Genomic DNA, 7,248 nt, shown 5'->3' with positions numbered 1-7,248 from the left:
AAGTAGATTAGCAAATTTCAAGTACGGTGGAAGCGACTAAGCGATACAAAGCTGCCGCGGTTACTAAAGCTTGAACGTTTAATGACCAGCAAAGAGCTTCCAACTTACCTAAGCATTATGGTTTAAAGTGTGTGTTCAAGTTTAACGAGAACTTGAATGAGCATCTTGAATCTCAGTTACTAAACTGAGCAAATAAGCGTTTCTAGGATTTTTTAAAAAGGCACAAGTGTAGGCTGAGAATAACATTTGGCGGAGCTTGGTAATGCATATGCATTTCATCCGTATATCTCATAATTGGGTGAATGTTATTAGTTATATTTGATCCTTCTACCAAATCAATCAGGTTACCAGAGCTTCTACCTGCTCAAAGTTGGTTTATATATTTATACGCGATGGACACTAGATCAAGTCACGGCTCTATTAGTTGCAGTGTTTATTTGCAGAAGTTTTCTTCTGTGCCACGTGCAGTGCATTTAAGACTGTTGATCTCGGCGCTTTTCTTGCGGTGTGCGTCGCTGATCGGGAGTTTACAACAGCGTTGTATTCTTATTTTGCCCGCGTCCTGCGGATTACATGCCGTGGTACTTTAGACGCGCCGCTTTACCCTCGCATCGATCTTACATGACGGTTTCGTTGATAGTTGGCATACGTACAACTCTCGAACATAGACGTAAGATTACAAGGGTATACTGCTAATCGTGTAGATTGCATATCGTATCCAGTGTGCTATCCGCAAGGCGTTTCGGTCGTTGAATTCAGTATCTCAATGTACCCTCGGCCGTCTCTTGCTTACTACCATCTCTTTGAGTGACTTCATGAAGCTGGAACGCTTATTTCACTGGTCGAACCGGGAATATTAGTAAATGCGCCGATCGATTCAACAACACAGAACAACGATTGCGAGCACCGGCCGATTGGCGATGAAGTAACCTCGGAAAAAGTGTCATATCTTTTTCCGGGTCTTGAATTATAAACTCGCTGAAGCTCGGGAAATGCTTGAACGAACTTTGCGCACCGGTATAGCCCCACCGCTTACTGCACTATTGATCGTCTTTGGGAAGTAAACACTGCAATATCAGTCAAGGAGCGAAACATCTACAGAATCGGCCATTCTATTAATTAGAGACAATTTTAGGTCAGCAATCAGTTTTGAAAACGACAAGGATAACTATGTATCTATATGTGCCTTAAATGATTGTTCCTAACGCCATGCGCGGTTAGACATCAAACCGAATAGGTAGCAGATATATGAATAAAAATAAGGTTACGTGTGTTCCACTTATTGAGATACTTGATAAATTCGTAGCAGTCCGGCAACCGTACAGAACAAATGCTAAATTTTAACCAGTCGAGTTGAAAACATTAGAAGAAACCAGCAATGGCATTTTTATTGGCAAGAAAAAAAACTGTTATATATTATTATTAGGTAAATGTAAATTATTGCCACATTCACATGAATAAGACAACAAATACACATCTAAATGAAGTTGGTTTCCAACATACTACAATGAATCAATATATAATTTTGTCTCGTAATTTAGAGCTATGAAAGTCTCTGAAAAAATCTGTATGCTAGTGTTTCTCTCGTATGTACAATTTTGATATAACATAATAAATATTGTGATTTAAATATTAAAGTAAGTGCACCTTCAAAATTCTCTATTATAAGCGCAAATATAAGATAGCTAGGGTTAGTCAACGGACACAGTTCGATGAGCAAAAGCCCACAATTGAAGGACCTGAGTTTTTTAAACTGTAAGCTAAAACCATCAACTGTAAGACCGGCACATTTAGATCTAAAATAATGTGAAAAAAATTAACGTAAATATTTTTTTTATTTTACCAAACCACACTAGTTACTATCACGAAAATTTCAGCGTATACATGTAAAATCATAACAAATCATTTTTGTTGAAGGAAGTGTTTTTCTCTATTTATGAAACTGCTTTACCTTACCTAAAACAGCCAGATTTCTATCCTTGAATGAAAATTATATAAACCCCATTCAAGTTTGCTTCTCTAAATTATAAAACGATAATCGGCTTTATTAAAAGCCCTATTTGCTCTGACAGTGCATTTGTTTTTAATCTTTGATGAGTTAAAAATAAGAAACTGAGGAACAACCTCAGCCTGTTTGTTCTGCGATAATCATTTACACTTACAGAAAATAGGGGTTAGTGCGAAGCCATTAAAGTCCCTATTTCCAGCCTTTTGAATTTTCGGTATAGAATCATATATTGTTATAATGTATATTTGTTTTTCCATGTAGGGCTGTATGATTACTAGCAATTAGCACTTTGAAAATAGATATGCTACCAAAGTTCACAAGTAATCTTTATAGCAGCAACCCAAATCGTTCTGGTAAGTTGAACGCTCGAATGGGCAATCGAAGATGGTCATAATATCCTGTTAAGGGCATCCAAAAATAACCATCTGTTATCTGAAGTATTTTTCTTCTTTATTACAAAATAAATATTATAATATTGGTATGCATGCGTAAGATGTTTTATCGACTATCATTTGACATTTATCAAGAATATCTGCTTGAAGTTTTCTAATCAGACAAAATAAGCACTTTGGTATGCCGAGCTTACAAAGGACGTTGATGTAAAACTTTTTTTTTTTTTTTTTTTTTTTTTTTTTTTATTTATACTGTAGTGTGTTAAAGCAGAGAATCGTATACATTATACAGGCTTCTGATTCTGTTATACTCGTTAATCCATTCTATAGTTAATGACATCAATACTGTATGAGAATGAGTCCGGCAAGCCTAACTCAATATAATTTTATTAAAACAGGAACAGGCATATATACACATTTATAGGGAATTGTCTCAAAATGTTCATATTTGCATCCAGTTTAATTTTCAATATGCGTCAATATTCAACTGCGTATGCTCTATAACACCACTGAAATACTTTTCGGAGATCGAATGTTTTAGCCACAACTCCTTGACCGTCTAACCTTCGACAATGAGGAACGAAACAGAAATGGAATAATTGACGAAGTCCCTTTGTCTCGCTCATCGTTTGCTGTCCTACCCAGCCGCGTAGGCTCCCAAATGGCGTTCTGGCAGGAAACAAAATTGTCAATAGAACCATCAAGCCACTACTATTTGTGAGCAAAAATCTTTGTCTACAACAATTTATTCTGCTTATTGATTTTATGCAAGGAGCCACCCTTATTTCTCTCACTGATCTTATGTGTTTAGGATTCGTTATGCAGACGCATCAACAATAAAAGCGAGTGAAACTCAGATGAAAAACTGGCTAAATATAGCAAGAAAAATATATATATATATGTTTTTGTTAGCTAGATGTCAACCATCAGAAATAATCGCACGCTAAAAAATAGGGAAATACTAATTTAAAATGTTTTAATTTTTCACTGCTTTAGGATGTGAGTGTAGAAACACGTAAACTTCAGGTGGTTGCGTGACTGATGTATTTCAAGCCACTAAGTTTTTAATATTAGTTTATAGCGGGATTATACTTACTTAGTTGCTTTAATTATCACTACATAGCCCACGTACGAAACATTTGAAAAGCTTTTCGACGCATGATGTAACCCTGACTAATTAAGTGCGTAAAAACGGGAACGTAAATCTATTAATCCAACTACTACAAACTCTGCTGCCTTCGTTACGTTGTTCACAGCCGGTCTGCTCTAGTGTAAAATCGCCTATTCATTACATTTTCATCATCTGAGCGCAAGCTGAATTGGCCGTAACGGACAAAGTAGGGTTGCATAAGCAAAACGAAGATAGCTTGTCCTCAGGCTATCCTGCTATAAACTCTTCTTGAGCAAACTAAGGGTAAAAACTTGGTCATCTTCTTCAAAGTATCCAAAATGAAGACCAAGGTCGTCGAGATTTCAAGAAAGCAAAACATCCCGTCCGTTAATGCAGATTTATCATCTATAGCTTTATCTGCGGCCATTGCCAATGTGTAACATCTATTCTTTGTCCGTACCATCTACATAATATGTTAATTTTTCTTCCGCTTCGATAAGTTAAGAAAATTCACTTGGATACAGACCTTTTACTACGAGTGTAACGTTCCGCTGATTAGTGATCATTCTATTTTTCACTAGAATCTCTCGTGGTGCCTCGCAACGGACGGCTAGGACAAGATACAAGCTAATAAAAACATTACATAGGATCGGAGAAGTATGTGCTAAGTGGATCGATATTGACCGTCGCCAAAAATCGCTCGAGGTCGCGCCACCACACCAAGGCCAAACCACATATTGCATTTCGAGAACCGCTTCAGCCCTAACGTTATTGGGAAAAGTCTCGTAAAACGCTGCGAAAACTGAAGTGCTGCCAAACGACTGAAAGAGACTCTCGTTCTATTGAGAAGATCAGGCGAATATATATAAACATACGAAAAAATGCAAGGACCCTCACGTAATAATTTGTAATTCATTAGTTTGTAAAAAGGTATAACTACTGTATATTTAGCTTCTCAAATTTATGGATCACCTTCTCTCGAATAAGCAAATGTCGTCCTATGACTTTCGTGTCGTCTTTTATTTTTCTACTATTAATAAAACATCACCAATAGCAGCGTATCACGTTTAGTCATCAAAGGAGTCTCACTCAAATCAAAACAAATTACAGAACGGCGCCGAACTTCGAACAAAATCCGAATAAATTTAGCATACTACATATATAGACAATCGTGTCCCGCTAAATTTTAATCATACCTGCTTTTTTCGATAGATTAATACCGTGAAATCTGAAGTCAACTTGGACAAAATTGTTTATTGATAAGCTATAAAAATAAGAAAAACAAAATATTAATGTATTACTTATGTTAGCATTTTTGCTCGAAAACACTTAATTTAACTAAAATAAACGTATTGACTCTTGTGTACTAATTTCGATTTTAGGTTTCTTAAAAAGCTAGAAACCTATTTAATAGTATACCGTTAATCCCGATCTGCCAGAACGTGGTCTTAAGGCTATCATACACTAGCAGTGTGTGTTTTCTGGATTCACAAAGTGTCTATATGTGTTCCGTCATTTTTAAAGATGTCGAAGTTACTCGCTTATAGAGAGAGGTAGCTGAGAGCGTCAATTTTTATTACCCATTGATTCAGGGAAGCGTAAACCGGAAGGTGAATCCAAAGCTCCGTCATATTAGATGAATAGACTAAATAGAGAACACTAAATATAGAGGATTTTTAGAATTGCTGAACTACCATACACACCTGGGAAGTGCAAGCCAGTTACTCTAAGATTTACTGAACTGTGGTGTAAACATATTAGACGGAATTTAGATTTTATAGAAACGGAAAGATAAAGCTATAAAATACTGAATGGCATTATGTTTTTCTCTGGCAGCAGTTTTATGTCATGGATCGAAGCCAACTTGATCAGCGGAATCCGGATTTACTTACCGACAATCAGGCATGATATGATAAATATTTAGTAAAGTCAAATCTTCAGCGTTTTGCAGTATTCGGTTATTATTTGTCTATACTTCTAGTGCTTAATGCAAGTTATTCCATTACTTCTAACGTTTCGCAGTCCTTTGAGAAAAACAGAATACACTGAAAGGATATGCAAATAGTAGTTTTTTAATGACTCTTGCTACACAGCTGTGAATCAAGCAAAATGAAGATCCACGTATATGGGCAGCGGCTCGTGCATACTTCGCTCTCTTCAACATATGCCTTTGCACATTTTTACGGCGTGTACATATATCTTGCTAGCCTTTATAATCAAATGTAAGGTATACCGGTCTCCAACTGTTAGTATCATTGTCTATTAGATTACCTTTTTACCTGTTAGATTAATAAATACTATGTTTAGGTAATTGTTAGCGGATGTTTATTAGGACAGACGTTCTTTTAGATGTCTGTTTAAGTAGATCCGTGGAAACTTAGCCTAACCTTCCATTGACGGTAGCAACAGCACTGTTAAATCTGCAAGCTCCATTCCCTGGCCCCACTCAACTATTTAACGTGGGAGTGCACTATTCTACGGCCGTGTGGCCTTGGTTCCAAATAATAGTAGCGTAGCATATACGATTGGTGCCCTCAAAGGGACAATTCAAGTTATATGCTGCAGGTTTTGAGAGAGTCTTGTTCTATTGCACGTGTATTAAAGAAACGGACAATGGCAAAAACAATTTGGATCACATGGTCGTTCTGCGCAGATTCAACAATAGTTCGTGTTAATACACTGTTGGCCTTTAAGGCGAACCTTCGTTAAAGCCCCGCTGAATTGTTTTACCCTTTCCGATTAGATTCTCTTGCCTTTTTTTGACGAGTAGGACGCATAGGATAGAATTTTCGCCGATCCAGTAAGTATTACATCTGTATACGCGCTTCGCCGACCGCAAGTACTTTACTTGCAGGGCCGCAGTCATCGACATTTTCACTAAGAGCAGCTATTTCCACTGACATATCAATAGTATCATTGTAGAGTAGCAAAATCACAGGTCGCTTTATACCAGTATCACTTTCAAATATTGTGAAGGTTCTCATAGTTTTAGTCATTCCTTGTTATTAACGCTTATACAGTACGATAAAAACGCAGTTTATTTGCCAGCCACTAATAGCTATTTCTAAAGGAGTAACAATAGTCTACGTCAAATATGACCTACTATAATAGAGCGAGGCTATACAATGTTGAAAGCAGGATTTGCTCAATCGCTTTTGCTTTATCTTAGGAATGGACTAATTAATCGAGAGTCTTACATGGAAAAAATTTTCGCCCAGGCACTGTATTACTACTTTACCTTTGCAGAGTAACGCCAGTACGAGGAAATGTCCGTTTTGCTGGATTCTATTATCTAGGATTCGGCAGTCGATATAAGTTCCAGGTAATATATGTCGGTTAAGAATGTGTAAATAATCTGTCGCGCCATAAAAAAGAACGTCTATTTTTTGCGTACAATGAACACCGATTTGTCAACTCAAGTGCAGCGGGAACGAAAAATTTTTCCTTCGATTAACCAGCTTACGACTATGATTTTGTTATCCGAGATCGTCATAGGAAGTAGCTTAAACCCGATTGCTTGGATTGAGTATGTAGTACGTACTTCTACTACGCTAATAACAAAAACTCATCTTCCAACGAAAATGACGATCCTATCAAGCGTTCGCGCTATGACCTCCCGTAGTCTCTTTATGCTGCTAAGGGAAAGGTTGACCTATTCATTGTACATTTGAAACTCGATAACGACAAAAAAGGCTTTCACGAATTCTATTTAGATTTGCGCTTAAGAACTATTATAT

The sequence above is a fragment of the Varroa jacobsoni genome, unplaced genomic scaffold (assembly GCF_002532875.2).
Source record: "Varroa jacobsoni isolate VJ856 unplaced genomic scaffold, vjacob_1.0 scaffold_1449, whole genome shotgun sequence".
NCBI lineage: Eukaryota > Metazoa > Arthropoda > Arachnida > Mesostigmata > Varroidae > Varroa > Varroa jacobsoni.
Note: the sequence above shows the minus strand (reverse complement) of the source record.